The following is a 16536-nucleotide window of genomic DNA, read 5'->3' as shown; positions in this document are numbered from 1 at the left end:
GCATATATTCCACAGCCGTAACAGGCACAGACGTGTGTCGGGGATTTCTGTACGCCGCACGTCTCTCCTCATGTTCCTCGACAGAGATGGATGTATATCACACGACTCTGCTGTACTGTGTGTTTGCTGGCCGTTTCTACTCACAGGTAGGACTGTCTGATGCTCATAGTTTAGAATTTGGCTTCAGATTGATGTCTGTTTACACTACTGATCAAAAGTTTGTTGAAAAAAAACTAGTTTTATTCGGCAAGGATGCATTAAATTGATTAAAAGTGACAGTATAGACATTCATAACATTACAGAAGATTTCTATTTCAAGTAAATGCTGTTCTTTTGGACTTTCTGTTCATCAAAGAATCCTGAAAAATAAAATGTATCACAGTTTCCTCAAAAATATTCTGCTGCACAAATAGCATATAAAATAACCCGTAGCAGATCTATACAGGTGGAGCTGGGGAAGGTGGAGGGTTTCAGAGAAACTCTGAAAGCGTGCTGCAGGAATCTCAAGTGAATGCTAGCCAGCCATATAAATGGCTGCATATGCAGCATGAACCAATCAGCTTGTGCCAAGTCGTTTAACTGGATATCATCGGTTACGTTAACAACCCGTCGCCTTCGCCATCTGGAGTTTCATGACTGAACTATATATTTATAGAACTTCACAATCAGATAACCGCTTGTCGCAGAGTCAAGTGTCTTGTATCATGGGAGTCCTTTGCTCAAGACGAACAAAACATACATGTTGGATTCAATCGCTGAAATTTTCGGCTGTTGTTTTGAAAAACCTACGTTTGCGAACCAGCATAGAAGCGATTAAGGTCTTAAAGCCCTTGAACCCCAGTAACTCTCTTGTTTTCTCCTTTGCACTCATCTTGACTATTCTCATATCATCTTGTCTGGTATCATCATGTTTTTGTTCTTGGGTCACTGTGTCCCTGAAAGTGAAGTCAGCTGTAGCTGCATTGGCTCCACTGCTGGTGCATGCTGGGATATCAGCGTGTCTTCATGAGTCCGGTGACCCCATCGTCTCTGTTGCACTGGATGGTTTCAGCAGCGACGTGTGTCTGTTATCGGACGGTTCCTCGTGTTCTCCGACTGCACACTCAGCGCTCAGACTCGTCTCATGCTGTCAGGAATGACTCGTGACTCCTAGATGACGGAAATTCAGCGAAACCTCCATGCAATCGCCTGGAATGACTCAGACGTGATGAATGAATGAATTAGACTGAACTGTGACATTTCAGATTGTGAAATCATTAGAGATGCTATGTTCAGATTCAGCTGCGCTCACTGCAGTCGCATTTGCTCACAGTGTGAAGAGATTTCCTTCAGCTTTGCCCATTTTATTCACGATTACATGGCCATTTCCGTGCTGCTTTCTCTTGTATTGGGAAATGATTTTATCATCTTTATCATGGGAAATTAAATTCACCCAAAAAATATTATTTGCTCATCAGCAGTTGCTACAAAACCGTATGATATTTTAATCTGGCACCACAGAGATGCATTGCACTTGGTTATATGTTTAAATTTATTAATTTAGCATTTATTCATTTATCCAAAGCGACTTACAAATGAGGAAAATCACATGCAATTAGTTGTACGAGCCAACAATATTCATAGTATACAATGCTAGATTTAAAGTATGAACATGATAGCACACAAGCTAGAACTGCAGTGCAGAAAATGCAGAAGATTGATTTTATTTATTTTTAAAAATGTATTTTTATTTTTTATTTCATATTTTTAAAATAAACATTTAAAAAATTTAAAAATAAGCAAAAAAAATGTAAAGAAAAAAAGAAAAAAATAGATAGAAAATAATCCTATTTATCTGTTTTTAATTATTAATTTAATTTCAGTGAATTATTTTTTTCTTCATTTTTTATCATATTTAAATAAATACTAGTTATAGTAATTGCCTCTTGTTATTATGAATTAGTTAAGGGCTTTTAAACATTTTGTTCAATGTTATTGAAACAGGTGAGTCTAATTAAAATTAAACGGTTTTATCCACTATTTTAATGTGCTATTTATTTTTATGCATATTAGGGTTATGATTCAATGTTCATGTTAAATTCAAACTCTACTAAACCCAGTTGTAAGTCGCATCTCATGTGGTTCTAATTAGTGCTAATTAATGCTTTTATTTTTATTTTTTTATTTATTTATTTTGCTGCATGTTGTATGTAGAGTGTTGTCGTTCGCTCAGAATGTTCCGTTTCAGTCAGGATGCTGCATATGTAGACCGTATACAGCAAGGAAGATCACTAGGTTATGAAGCAGAGCTTGTAAGTCTCTTTGTCCTACATGAGCTTCAGTATTTGTTGTGTAAATGGTCATAGGGGTGTGTCCTGTCTTAAGCCACGCCCCCACACACCTGGACGGCAGGTGGGCGTGAGGAATATGATGACACATCAGTGATGTGCAGGTAAACATGACTCACACACGGCTGTGGCTGGAGCAATGAGACCTTACTGTACGTCAGAGGAAGAGGCTCGGCCCGTGTGTGTGTGTGTGTGTGTGTGTGTGGTGGTAAAGCGTGTCGTGTCAGATATTCCACAGCCGTAACAGGCACAGACGTGTGTCGGGGATTTCTGTACGCCGCACGTCTCTCCTCATGCTCCTCGACAGAGATGGACGTCTGTCGCATGACTTATACAAAAATTCTAATAATAATTTAAATATAGAGGACAAATCTGAATGATTTGCTATGGTAACTGGCAGCATGTCTCAGATCTGTAAATGTGTGTTTGAAGCTCTGTTTCTCAGATCTCACTGTGAAAGGACTCATGGTTTATCTTTTATTAGATTAGTTTTATATTACACTGGAAACTGGAAGCACACACTGAGTTGCGTAACTGTGCTGCTGTGTGTATTTGTTCCTGCACGTTTGTTTATCTGTGTGCCGGGTGTGTTTCATATTTGTGATGGTGATAAGCGGCAGATAAGCGGACGTCTGGGATTGTTGGAATGCTGCTGATGGGAATGTGCCGTGATGCGCCTCAAAACCGCTCAAATATCAGTCCTTCCCAGCATCCTTCTGTCCTGCGTGTTTTATGAAGTTTAATGCATGGTTAGATGATCAGCAGAAATGTTGAGTGTCGAGTTAACCAGCTTAACAAACCAGTTAACCAACCAGATTAGTCAAGATGGATTAGTCAATCACCAAAACCAGCTTTAACCAGCTAGAAAGAAGCTTAATCTTCAGCCTGATCTGATGTGTGAAACCATAAATGATCCTGGTCTGTTAACCCTGATGTAACCGTGTGTAGATGGTCTGCTGTTTCATCTGCTCTTATATTACGGCTCTTCATTTCATGAGTAAATTTATCGCATAGTTCACGCTTCGCCATATTTCACCGTCTGGCTCTCGAGCCGCTTCACACACCAGGACCGAGCAAGAAATGTGCTCAGATTGAATCAGAGGTGTGAGAAATGTGAGATGACATTAGAAAGTTCTTCCTACTTAGGAAACCGTGTCCATTTTTATTGCCTGTGAAATTAATTTTATGGACAAAATAGGGATGCACGATTTGGGGGAAAAATCGAATTGCAGTTTTACTGATAAATTCAAATGTGCTGTGCTTATTTGTAGCAGTGTTATTTAAGAATCTATTAAAAAGAATTATAGTATTAAGTTATTATAGTATTTATTTTGAAATAGTTTTATTTTAAAAGTTTCTGTTATTTTAATTTTAGATAAGGTTTAATAATTCTGTTGTGTTTTTGTCTTTTTTTTAGTATGTACAGTATATAGGTTTTATTAGTTTTAAATCTAGTCCTTTTAGTACATCAAGTTAAACTGAATGAAAGTTGAAAGTGATTTTTTTTGACAACTACATGAAAAAAAAAAAGTTTATTTTTAGTATTTTCTTTTATTTCAGTTAATGTTTATTTTATTTCAGGTAACAATTTTTTAGTGGTTTAGTTTTATAATAACCCTGATTTATTGGGCTGCACAATTTGGCTAAATTTGTGTGATTATATATCAATAATAATATATATATATATATATATATATATATAATACATTAATTATTGTTGTATATTTATTTATATTAATAATGTTATTTTAATAATAATTATTATTATTATTACTATTTACTATTATTTTTTATATAAACACATATTGGTCAAAATAAGAAATATTACAAACATTTCACTGTAAAATAAGATAAAATAAATGTTTTTTTATATATTTTAGGAAAAATAATATAATAAAAAATAATACTTTATATTACAATACTAATATGTATGGCTCTCTTCATTTTTTTTAAACGCTAAACCATCAAGCTTTTATTTTGGTGTGAATCCGCGGTGACACCTTAATGCTTTTCTTTTTTCACTCTGAGATGCTGTAAACAGCGGTGCCGCACTTCACTCTGAAACACGACGTGAATATATTGATTTAACTAAATTAAAATTAAGTGACAATCGCAATAATTAATCAGACTGCAGCCCTATGCAGAATGACCCTGACCTGTTTTCCCTTCTCTCTTGTTTCTGCACAGAATATGACAGACACCTAGCGCACAGTAAAGGCATGGCGACGGCATACCTGGAGCCCAACCACACCCTGGGCACCGGGGCCAAGGCCCGTCTCAGCGCGGGGACGGAGCGGGCCCCCGGGGCCCCAGACAGAGTCCTGAAGGTCTTCCATCACTTTGAGAACAACAGCGAGCGCAGCACCTGGTCTAGCAACATCCGGTATGGAGACGCCACCGACGTCAGGGTAAGAGAAAGATCACAGTTCTGCTTAGTGTCCGTCTTCTGTATATCAGTATCTATAGCTGTTAGAATCTGTATTTTTTTTATGCTAACAGAACCAGCTTCTGAGGGTTTTATATGGTTTCTAGATGGTCTAAGCTGTCCTTTTGTAGTCTTTAGCTGGTCTGAGTTGTCTGGCTCTTTCTCATCAATGATATTCATTTGTTTCTTATTACTGTAACACTGCAATGAGAATCTACCTGTCCAGACATATTAATGCTTTTTTTTTGTTTTTTTTAAATGCATTTTTAATTTTTTTTTCAAATGCTATGTTTAAATGTATTGTATTTTAAGTATGTAATGCATATGATTTCATCAATTATAAACAATTGATATATTTAAATTTATAAATATGTAAATTGTTTATGATTGATAAAATCATATGTATTATATACATGTAATTTAGATTTTTATATAAATATTTGTTTATAAATAATAAAACATAAATTAATAATAAATAAATCAATATATTGTGTAATATATTTTATTATTATTATTATTATAATTTGTGTATACTTTTTGGTAGTATGTTTTTCTAAGAAATCCAGATAAAGCTGGTCTAAATTTTTGTTATAATTTATTTTTTTATAAATATAAATAATACAAATAAATAAATATAAAATTAAGTAATTTATCATTAATTTATAGTGTTATTAACACATTATTAAAATTTCTGTAGCTGTTAAAAAACTAAATTTTTCATACTAACAAATCCAGATAAAACCGGTTCCTGAGGATTTTTACATGGTCATTTATAAAGTCATTAGCTGGTCTGAGCAGGTCTAGACAGTTGTTTGGCTGAACTTTTGTTTGTTTTTAATCGGGAAAACCAATTTGTTCAAGGGTGTTTAGAGTTAGTAGACCACTTCAGACCAGCAACAAACCGGCTACAGAGTGTGGTTTTCCTCTTGTCTCTTGATTTTTGCAGGATGGGTTTGGTGACGAACAACTGAAGCTTCAAAGTTTCTGAATGAATGTCAGGTTTCCATCACTGGATGAGTGGTTTTTGTGCTTGTGTGTGTTCAGACATGTAAATCTGTCCTGTCGAAGCTCGGCTTTCACTGAAGAGCTTGATTTTTCCTCCTGAAGTTGAATTCATTACAGACTGAGAGGGGAAGGGGAAGGGGTTAGAGATGCAGCAGTTGTATTGATCAGCGTCTGTGTTAAGTGGAGTGTTTGGCAGGAAGGATAAACACGCTGTTCCTCTTGATCGGATGGTCTCTGGTGATTTCTCACGTTTCCACTCTGACCGCTGAGGCCTTAATAACTGCACCCACTGTCTGGATGCAAACTCTCTTAATGGGTTAGTTCACCCAAAAATGAAAATTAGCCCATAAATTACTCACCCTCAAGTCATCCTTGGTGTATATGACTTTCTTCTTTCAGACAAATCCAGTCGGAGTTATATTAAAAATTGTCTTTGATCTTTCAAGCTGTTTAATGGCACTCAGCGGGTGTTGCATGCATCAGTCCAAAAGAAGTTAAATAAAAAGTGCCCATCCATAATAAAAAGTGTCTCACACGGCTCCGGGGGGTGAACAAAGGCCTCCTGTAGCGAATCGATGCGTTTTTGTAAGAAAAATATCCATATTCAAAACGTAATAATCACTTTAATGTAGCTTGTGCTCACTGTTGTAAACGGAAGCAGTTCCGGGCGGATGATGTATGAGGTCAGTGCTGCGCATGCACCGGTGAATCTCGTGAAAACCAACATTTGTTAACAGGATCAAAGGAAGCAAAGTTTCCTTACTTTAGCAAAGGAAAACCAGTCTCCTCTTGGCTTATATTGAAATCCTCTGACATTCTTCTTTAATTTTCATTTTTGGGTGAACTAACCCTTTTAATGCATGATAATTTACAGTCAACAAGAGCAGCTTTTGGTCTTATTGTGCCTGATAATTCAGTGCATTGTAAGGCAGTACACTATAGGCAAAAACACAGGGCAGTTTTGAGATCCTGGACTATTTTGCTTCCATAATACATCTTATTTCAGAAAAGTGGACAGAAAACATCCCAAATACATTTTATTGCGCTTTATCTATTTGCAAGATGTTAATCACTATACATTCCTTTAATGTTTAAATCTCCACTTCAGTGGCACTTACATAGACCAAACCTGCTGTATACACTATAAAACAACATTACAATATTAAATAAAGAAAGAAATTACTGTATTATATAAATAAATAAATATATAATAAAGCAGTATTATAAAACAATACTGTTTTATTCATGTCTATATTCTGAAGGTTTTTACAGAGTCTGTTGTGTTGACAGTATTTTCTGATTTATTGCATGATGAAAAGAGATATCTATAATCTCCTCTGTAAAAACCTTTGCCTCTAATATGTCAACAAAATCAAACAAACGCTTTTAAAACAGACTTTGTCCAATGTTAGATTTCTGTTCTGGAAATGTATGCAAATTAGTGCATATTTAATTAGATAATGCATAATTTGCATCTTTAAAAATAATAAAAACACTGGACAATTTTGAGATGCTGGCCTGTTTTGCTTCTATAACATCTTATTCAGACTAATGAAAAAACATCCAACATACACTGTGTTTATTTTTTTGCATATGTAGATTTGAATTATACATATCATTAATGTTTAAATCACTTCAGTAGCACTTACATACACCAACATTTACAGTTTTATATTCATAACTATGTTCTGGAGGTTTGTTTATATATCAATCACCTGGTTTTATACAACATTTTATTCCTAAAAACATAGTGAAAATGTGTTTTTATTTTATCAATAGTTATCCAAAATCCTCTCTGTTAAAACCTTTAATATGCCAACAAAATAAAACAAGAATTTCGAATCTGGCTCTGTCCAAATGTATGCAAATTCGTGCATGTTTAACTTGATCAGTGGTCGCCAACCCGTCGATCGCGATCGACTGGTAGATCTTTATCACTGTCCCAGTAGATCCCGAAAATAACAGTAAAATAAGTACAAAAATGCATTACATTTCTGGGGTTATATTAATGTATCACTGAAGGGAACTTTCTTGAGAAAAGGTTCGATGGCAATGGCATTTTCTTCTCCTCCGTATAAAGCGCAGCTCTGCTTTGTTTACAGCGGTAAACAAGGAAACAAGGAAACAAGGAAACGCTATATTGCAAATTTACCGTCAACTACAGACGTTGCATCCATCGATTCCGCCATGTTTCTCATTGACACGCCCCCAACTCGGAAACTCGAGGCTTAAAGAAAATTTCTCGTTTCCCACTCGTAATAACGACTTTGTGGTGGCATTCATGTGCATTCAACTCGTAAATACGATCTATCCGACATGACTTGAACGCACCATCATTCAGACCTGCTGTTTAGCAAATAAATAACACCTAAAGTCAGACCATTCTAAAAATACTAAGTAAAAGGCCTCAAATTTGAAGTACAATCTGGGATGACTTTTTCTATCAATTCTTCAATAGGTAGATCTTGTCTTTCATAAAGGCCGAGGTCAGGGATCTTGGGCCTAAAAAGGTTGGTGACCACTGAACTAGATAATACCTCATTTGCATATTTATCAGAAAACTTGTCTTAATGTAATGTGATGAATCAGCTGGGGAAGATTGGTAATATCTATTATATGTTCAGATTCCAGCAGCAGGGATTTTATTCCTCCTGAGCTTCGTGTAGACAGGCGCAGATTAAAAAGAGAAATCTTTAGTGGTTGAAGAGAAGTGGAAGAACGAATGGGGAAAAAAACTATGGTTTTGATTTAAAGTGTAATACAATTAAACTTCAACTGTATTAAAACGTGAAACCATGTCATTTCTGCTGCAAATGATTTATTTTACAGAAGGAAAAACTTTTATTTTTCGTATTAGCTGTCATTATTTGGCAGTCCCTTTGGATAAGGGCATCTGCTTAATGAATAAATGAATATGTAAATATAAATCAAATGCATTAGCATTCAGACCTAAATATAAAATAACAAGGCAGGAATGGCAACTTCTAATTGACAATTTGCATGCAAATCATTTGTGATGCTAATGATGCTGAGCCGAACCATTGCTGATCACTCAGAAATGAAATGCATGCTTTTGTTTTTTATAAATGGATTGAAAGTAATTTCAGAGGAAAGACAGTGAAGGTTGTTAATGTCTAGGTTTTTTTGTTTTTTTTGCATGTAGTCGCTATGTCTCAGTCGCAGATGTTTTTGCGATGTTTCTGATTTAAAATATATGTGAATTCATTCATGTTGTTTTTATTGTGCTAATAAATACAGTGCAGTGCTTTTAAAATCATCAATTTTAATTGAAATGCTTTTGCGTCCAGACTCTATTTAATTCAACCAGATCTATGTTTTATAATTCAGGTTTAAGTTACAGTTTTTAGCTGTACAGCATGTTAACATATCATATAGTTAAGTTCATTTGAGATGCAGATCTACACCGTAGTGATTATCTCATTAAACTCAAAGCACTTTAATTATTCTAATGGGAGATTTGCTCTTGTTTCAGTCTCAGATTAACCAGCCGATAGCAAACAGCTTGTCATCCATTATAACTTGTCCTCTGGATATTTGAAGGGCTGAATAGTCAATTACAAAATGCATGTTCATTTCAGTTTCATGCACAATTTTCACTCAGAAATTGCAAGCAAAATGTAAAATTAATTACAAAGAAATGGCAAGTAACAGTAAATTAAACTTGATTTTTTAAAGTAGAAAGACTGAAATAGTATTTTCTTGTAAAACATGCTCTCATAATCTTTATTTACAACTTCTGATAATGTCTGATAATAATAACTTTTATAAATATTTGGATGCAATGGTTTCTTTTTTTTTTGGTCAATTTTGTCAAAATTTGCCAATTAAATCTCATACTCCATACTTCAGTTGATTTTAGATTGATGATTTATTTTAAAGGCCCAGATCTTACAGAAAGCACACGTAAATGTTGGAAAAGCGCTCCCAGTGCCAGGGTGCATTGGGGAATCCAGCTCTGTTGTTCCCGCACACCACGGGTTTGCCAAACCGACAGTGGTAATCTGAAAGCCATGTGTAGATGGCGGTTCCAGCTGGCCTGTGCTCTGTTTATATGTTGTGTCCTGCTGGTAAAGCCTAACGCTGAACTGTCCTGACAGTCCTTTTAGCCTGAAAATGGGCCACAGACGGAGCTCTGGGGGACTCCGGCTGCGAACGTGCCGTCATAAATATGCACTGTTTTGGCTGGAGTGTCAGCGTGAGTTTTTAGACCTGATGAAACGTGTGATCTAGTCTGTGAAGAGCACTGTAGTGTGTTTGCTGACCACCGTCTGCGAGACGCTCTCTGGGTGCGTTACTGTAGTGTCTGTCTCTCTCTTTTTTAAGGTTATTCAGTCTGCACAAAGACACCAGAAGGGAATTTGCCGAATTATCCACTAACCTAGTTTATGATAAATTTTTGTCATAGATTATAAATATACATAGGCCTATATTTTTTATATAGTAGTAGTCTGTATCTAGTAGATTGTGAAAGAATGATTATCAGTTCCACACACAGAGATATATAAATTCTACATTTATTTAAATGAGGGAAAAAAACTTTACTGGTATTGGATCGGTATCGGGATTGGTTTCGGAGGTGAAAAAGGCGGATCGGAGCATCCCTAATTTAAATATATATATGACACAAGGTTGGTTGTTGATGTAAAATTCATCTGATGTCACAGGTCTGCGTATATTGGTCAGAACTATTCATTTCATAATTTGAGTTTTCTTTTTCTTTTGTTTTTTAATGTTGGTGTAACATATTGTGAGGTTGTTTTCACACGGATCCCACATTTAATTAGTTATTAATAATCTTAATTTTTGGTTTCTGTCCTTCCAGGTTCAAAATTATTAAAATAAATAAATAAATACATAATTAATAATCAATAGAGATGAAGTATCCTTTCATTTGTAAAGTATTTCAGTCAGTGTTATTTTGGTATTATTTATATACTAGTATATATAATTTTTAATGTTTTGAAACCGCTTTTATTGTGTACATTGTCAGTTTTCATTTTAATTTTAGTTTAAGTTTTTAGTAATTTTATTGTTTTTGTTATTTTGTTATATATATATATATATATATATATATAAAATTACCAAAAAAATTATTTAATAGAGAACACTGATTTCAGTCATTTGGTTATTTAAAATATGGCATTATCATTAAAATTTAATTCATAAAGGTCATTTTCTTTAAAAATAAAAATTTTATTTATTTTAAAATACAATTCATTTATTTTAATTTTCATAATTTATTTTTATTTTTATTTAATATCAAATTTATACTAAAAATAACTAGATTCTGATCTATACCATGACTGTATACAATTAAAAATATTGTCATGAAATTTACAGTGAAAATGAAAGTTATAGTTGGCGTACTTTGTAAGTTATTGTGGAGTACATTAGGCTGCTATTAGATCTTAATTATTTTACTACATTGCAGCTGATTAGATCCTTAATTTAGCAATGGCAATAATCCACCTCATAGAATCAGTATATATTTTGGCTCTTATGTGATTATGTAATCCATTTAGTGTGTAACCAGAATGACATTCAGACACATTGCCAGAATCCCTCTGAAGTAAATGCATATGTGTGTGTGCGTGTGTCCTCAGAGCCGTTGGCAGCTCTGCCCGTGTCCATAATCCAATCAATGAATCAATGAGGGCCACGGCGGTGCCATGGCAACCACCCAGCTTCCGTGACGACCGCATCACTTCCACATCCTGTTTATTAGCTTCTGAGAGCATCATCTCAGCAGCAGTGATGTAAAGCTGAATTTTCAGCATCATTACTCCAGTCTTCAGTGTCACATGATTCTTCAGAAATCATTCTAATATGCTGATTTGCTGCTCAACAAATATTTCTGATTATTATCAGTGTTGAAAACAGTTGTGCTGCTTCATATTTTTGTGGAAAGCCTGATAAAATTTATTTTTCAGCATTCTGTGATGAACAGAAAGTTCAAAAGAACAGCATTTATTTGAAATGGAAATCTTTTGTAACATTTATAAATGTCACTTTTGATCAATTTGATGCATCTTTGCTGAATAAAAGTAACAACTCCAAACATTTGAACAGTTTAGTGACTGTCCGGCTCAGCATATGCTGTAAATGCAGCACTGCAGTCACAGTGTGTGACGGGAATATTTAGTCTCATGAAGTTGAGGTGGATTTACACGGCAGGATCCAGGTCGGATCCATTACGCTCTCTAATCATTGAATAACAGCCGCAGGATTTTTACAGTTCTATAAATCAGTTTATATATCGCAGTATGCCGTGCATTACGGGATTTTTATGAGCGTGAATTGTGTGTTTTGTGTCTGCAGGGAATCATTCAGAAGATCGTGGACATTCATAAGGTCAAACACGTGGCTTGTTTTGGGCTGCGTCTCACTCACGCGCCGTCGGGCGACATCCACTGGCTCCACCCAGATATGGGCGTGTCCCACGTGAGGGAGAAATACGAGCAGAAACGGCCACAGGACGAATGGAGGTAAATCATTCACACACGTTTCACACGCAATAAACATTCACACACACAAGAGGAGCTATAATGCTGTCTAATAAACCCAGCTTTAAACCCAGCTTTTTTTCTGGTCCGTCCTATTTTAGTATTTTATGTTATTTTTTTGTACATTTATAATATTTTATGTATTTTGTTATTTTTTGTACAATTATAATATTTTGATATTATCCTTTATTTTTATATTTTCAGTATATTTTAATTTTAGTTTAAATCTTAGTCATTTTGTTATGTGCTTTTGTCATTTTTATTAGTTTTATTAGTTATTAGTGTAGTAATTTTAGTACTTCAAGTTGCCAAGGCAATATTTTTTATTTTTTTTACCTTTAAGTTTTATAGTAAAAGTTAGTCATTAGTTAATATTTGTTAATTAAATGACTAATTAACAATGAGCAATATATTTGTTATTCTAACTTGATAAAAATATAACATTGTTCATTGTTAGTTCATATTAGCTCAGGTCCATTAAGTAATATTAACATGCAACTTTTGATTTTAATATTGTTAATGTTAAAATTATCATCTATAAGAATTATATATATATATATAATGTATATGTGCTTTAGTCTTATTTATTAACTTGGATTTTTACAATATTTCAAAATATTATAATATATATTTATCTATATATTTATATTTTAAAATATTGTAATATACAATTAAAATATTTTTTATTAAAATAAAATATTTCTGTTTAGCTTTAATTTATTTTAGTTAATAATTTTAGTACTTAAACTTATTTAACTTATTAGTAGTTATTTATTATTTTATCTAATATTGATATTTTATTTTAATTCAACTTAATATGCTGAAATAAAATTCTTAATCAGCTTCTTTCAGCTTAATTTTAGTATGATTTTTTAAAAACAGTTTTAATAGTTGTAGTTTTAGTTAACAATAACAACACTGTGACGAAGATGACAAAATTGCCTCTTAATTGATTACAAGTTCCCGCAAAATAATTTGGCCCTGTATTATTATATCTTTTTACATCCCAATTTTCTATACATGCGGTAAAACGTAATTCTTTGAAAAATAAATTAATTCAGGTTTGTGATATTTCTTTGCATCACATAGATTTTAATTTTGACCCCTCCTGAAAACATTATAGACCAGCCTAAGCTGGTTTACTGGTCTCCGCTGAACCAGCCTAGTCAGGTGGGTCTGTGAGCTGGTTTTAAAGGGGTTTCATGCATTTTTCAGCTGGTCAGGTTGAGAGACCGGCTCAAACCAGCATGTGGTTGTTTAAATGTATCTTGTTATTTAAGGTTGTTTTTCTGAATGAAAGGGCATCTTCTGCATTATAAACATCACGTGTATCTGTGGTTGCCATGGCGACGCTCTTGTGCTTGTGGCAGGAGGAGTATTTAAATTCATCGTCCTATAAATTAGTGTGCCTGCTGCCGGCCGTTTCTTTGTCTGTGTCCGTGTGTGATAATTTTTAAATTTGAAGCAGAATGGTCTGATTTTAGCTTTGTAAAACTTTACTCCATAAAACATCTGCATGAAACAGAAACAGCAGAAGCTCTGAATGAGATGCAGATTCACTCTCTGACAGCAGGAGGTGCTTATGGAGCAGCAGCAATACAGCGTTTTCTTGGTTACCGCTGTAAACAAAGCAGCGGTGCTACTTTTATATGCATTATACAGAGGCAAATGAAAAGAAAATACCATCTAAAGTTTCCTGAAGATAGTCAGTTCCCCTCAGAGATACACTTATATAAAACCCCAACTGTATCGCGATTCGTTTAACATCTCAACCGACTTGAATCGTCACATATTTTCATTGATTTTCAACCGGTTCGGGGTGCGTCGTTACATTCTGAATGCTAAATTGGGCCCAGACCATCATAAAACCTTCAGTCTGGATCTTGCTGGTCTCATATAGCCTGAGTGAAATCTGGTTTACTTTGCAGCTTGTTCTGGTCAAGAATGGCCCATTTAGACAGGAAGAGATATAAGAAGTGACTTGGTTTAGGTTCGGCTTCTTCTGAAACCTGTGATACCACATAGTTTCTGCAAACCTTGATACAACAGCTGAGAAATTTGTGTGAAATGTTGGAGAATTTCTGATCTTTCTGTTTATTCAAAAGTATTGATTTTTTTCTTGAATGTAACTCATTTATTTACTACCAAGTGCCTCAAATAAAACTCTTTACCTCTTTCTAAGTTTTGATGTCATAAACGTCAAAAACCTTGTCAGATCCAGTCATTTTAGACAAATATGACTTTTCCTGACAGACTGACACTTTTAATTGACACTACCATTCAAAAGTTTTACACTACCAAAAAAAGATTTATTTACTTTTTTAAAAATATATACTTTTATTCAGCTGTGATACATTAAAATGATCAAAAGTGACAGTGAAGATGTTTTTAAAAATATTCAGTTTCACATAAACTCTGTTCTTTTGAACTTTCTATTCATCAAAGAATCCTAAAAATAAATTTATCACGGTTTCCACAAAAATATGAAGCAGCACAACTGTTTTCAACATTGATAATAATCAGAAATGTTTCTTGAGCAGCAAATCAGCATATTAGAATGATTTCTGAAGGATCATGTGACACTGAAGACTGGAGTAATGATGCTGAAAATACAGCTTTGATCACAGCAATCAATTACATTTTAACAGATATTCACATAGAAAATAGTTATCTTAAATTGTAATAATATTTCACAATATTACCGATTTTACTGTATTTTTGATCAAATAAATGCAGCCATGGTGAGCAGAAGAGACTTGTCTTAAAAACTTTAAAATCCTTCATTCCTGAATAATCAGATTTTCTACTTCCTCTAATTTCTTCTCTCAGTATCTCTACTCTGTCTATTCAGAGCTCGTATGAATCGGTGGGAAATCCCAGCCAGATTCTGTCCTGCATTCCTTCCCAACAATCTAATTACTCCCTTTCTGATGTTTTACATAGAATTAGGTGTGTTCTTGATCCTCTGATGTGAGTGTGGACTGATTACTGTGTGTTTTTGTGAATCTCAGAAGCTGTGATGAGATAAGGCCGTTTGTTTCATTGTGCTCTACACGCGCTCCTAATGCTCCCACACGGCTGTCAGTGTTGTTGAGGCTTTGTGGAGGTGTTGATGGATCTCTCGCTCATCGTCTGTGCTGTGAGGCAGATGAGTTCATGTTAGGATGGAGCTGGAAGAGGATCTAGTTCCCTTTCAGTCGGTCACTCCGAGTCACATCGGTGACCGACGAATTGGGATCTCGCTTCGAGAGATCAATCTACTTCGAGTGTAACTAAACGAGCCAATGCACATTGGCATGCAATTATTGCATCCAGCTGCCGCTGATCACAGCGTGAGCATAAAAAGGCAGCCGGTGCAATGCATACCAGCTTTTCGCTTCGGAGCCGAGCTACAACATCGTTCTGCTCCATCCAAGTGTCTTCAGTGAGCTACGAGTTCAACGCGCTCTTGGAAGCTTCTGGTGTTGGCGGACGGCGCTTCAGCTCCAAGCGACGAAGGTCACCACGAGTTCTCTGGGTCGTGCGATGTCCACACTTGTGGTCCAGGAGCGCCATCTCTGGCTGTGTCTGGTTGATATGAGGGACGCCGACAAAGTTCGGTTCCTTAATGCCCCTGTGTCTCTGTGAGCCTTCTCGCACAGACCATGTGCAAGGTCAGGGAGGACGAGGAGCAGGTCCTGCTTGTGGCGCCGTATTGGCCCACTCGGGCCTGGTTCCCCGAACTAATGCTCCTCGCGACAGCTCCTCCCTGACAGATTCCTCTGAGGAAGGATTTACTGACTCAGAGACGAGGCACCCTGTGGCACCCACGTCCAGACCTCTGGAAACGATCGGGGTCGTGCTTTCCTTTTTGCAGCAAGGGTTGGAGCGAAGGCTGTCTCCCTCCACTCTTTAAGTCTATGTCGCTAAAAGAAAAAAGAAAAAAATAATAAAATAAACGATTGTTGCTAACCATGACCCCGTGGAAGAGAAGTCGGTAGGGACGCATGACCTGGTCATCAGGTTCCTTAGGGGGGCGAGAGGTTATGGAAGGGCCAGTAGCTGTGGCCTTTTGGTAGGATCCCCCTTCGTCGGTCAACCGACGTGAGGTCGGGAGTGACCGACTGAAAGGGAACGTCTCGGTTACGTATGTAACCTTCGTTCCTTGAAGGAGGGAACGGAGACGTCACATCCTGTCGCCACGGCTGCTGTACCAACGCTGAGCGGCCGGGTCACCGGCTCGGCTCCTCAGCGAAAACCTGGTATGCATTGCACC

At 35.8% G+C, this 16536-nt stretch overlaps 1 pseudogene; it reads left to right on the top strand.

Moving 5' to 3' along the window:
* The window catches only part of LOC107694767 (focal adhesion kinase 1-like), a 69411-nt pseudogene that overhangs the window by 5861 nt on the left and 47014 nt on the right, over positions 1-16536 (top strand).

Source organism: Sinocyclocheilus anshuiensis, unplaced genomic scaffold (genome assembly GCF_001515605.1).
Source record: "Sinocyclocheilus anshuiensis isolate Anshui unplaced genomic scaffold, SAMN03320099.WGS_v1.1 scaffold1497, whole genome shotgun sequence".
Lineage (NCBI taxonomy): Eukaryota > Metazoa > Chordata > Actinopteri > Cypriniformes > Cyprinidae > Sinocyclocheilus > Sinocyclocheilus anshuiensis.
This window is presented reverse-complemented; position numbering and strand designations above follow the sequence as displayed.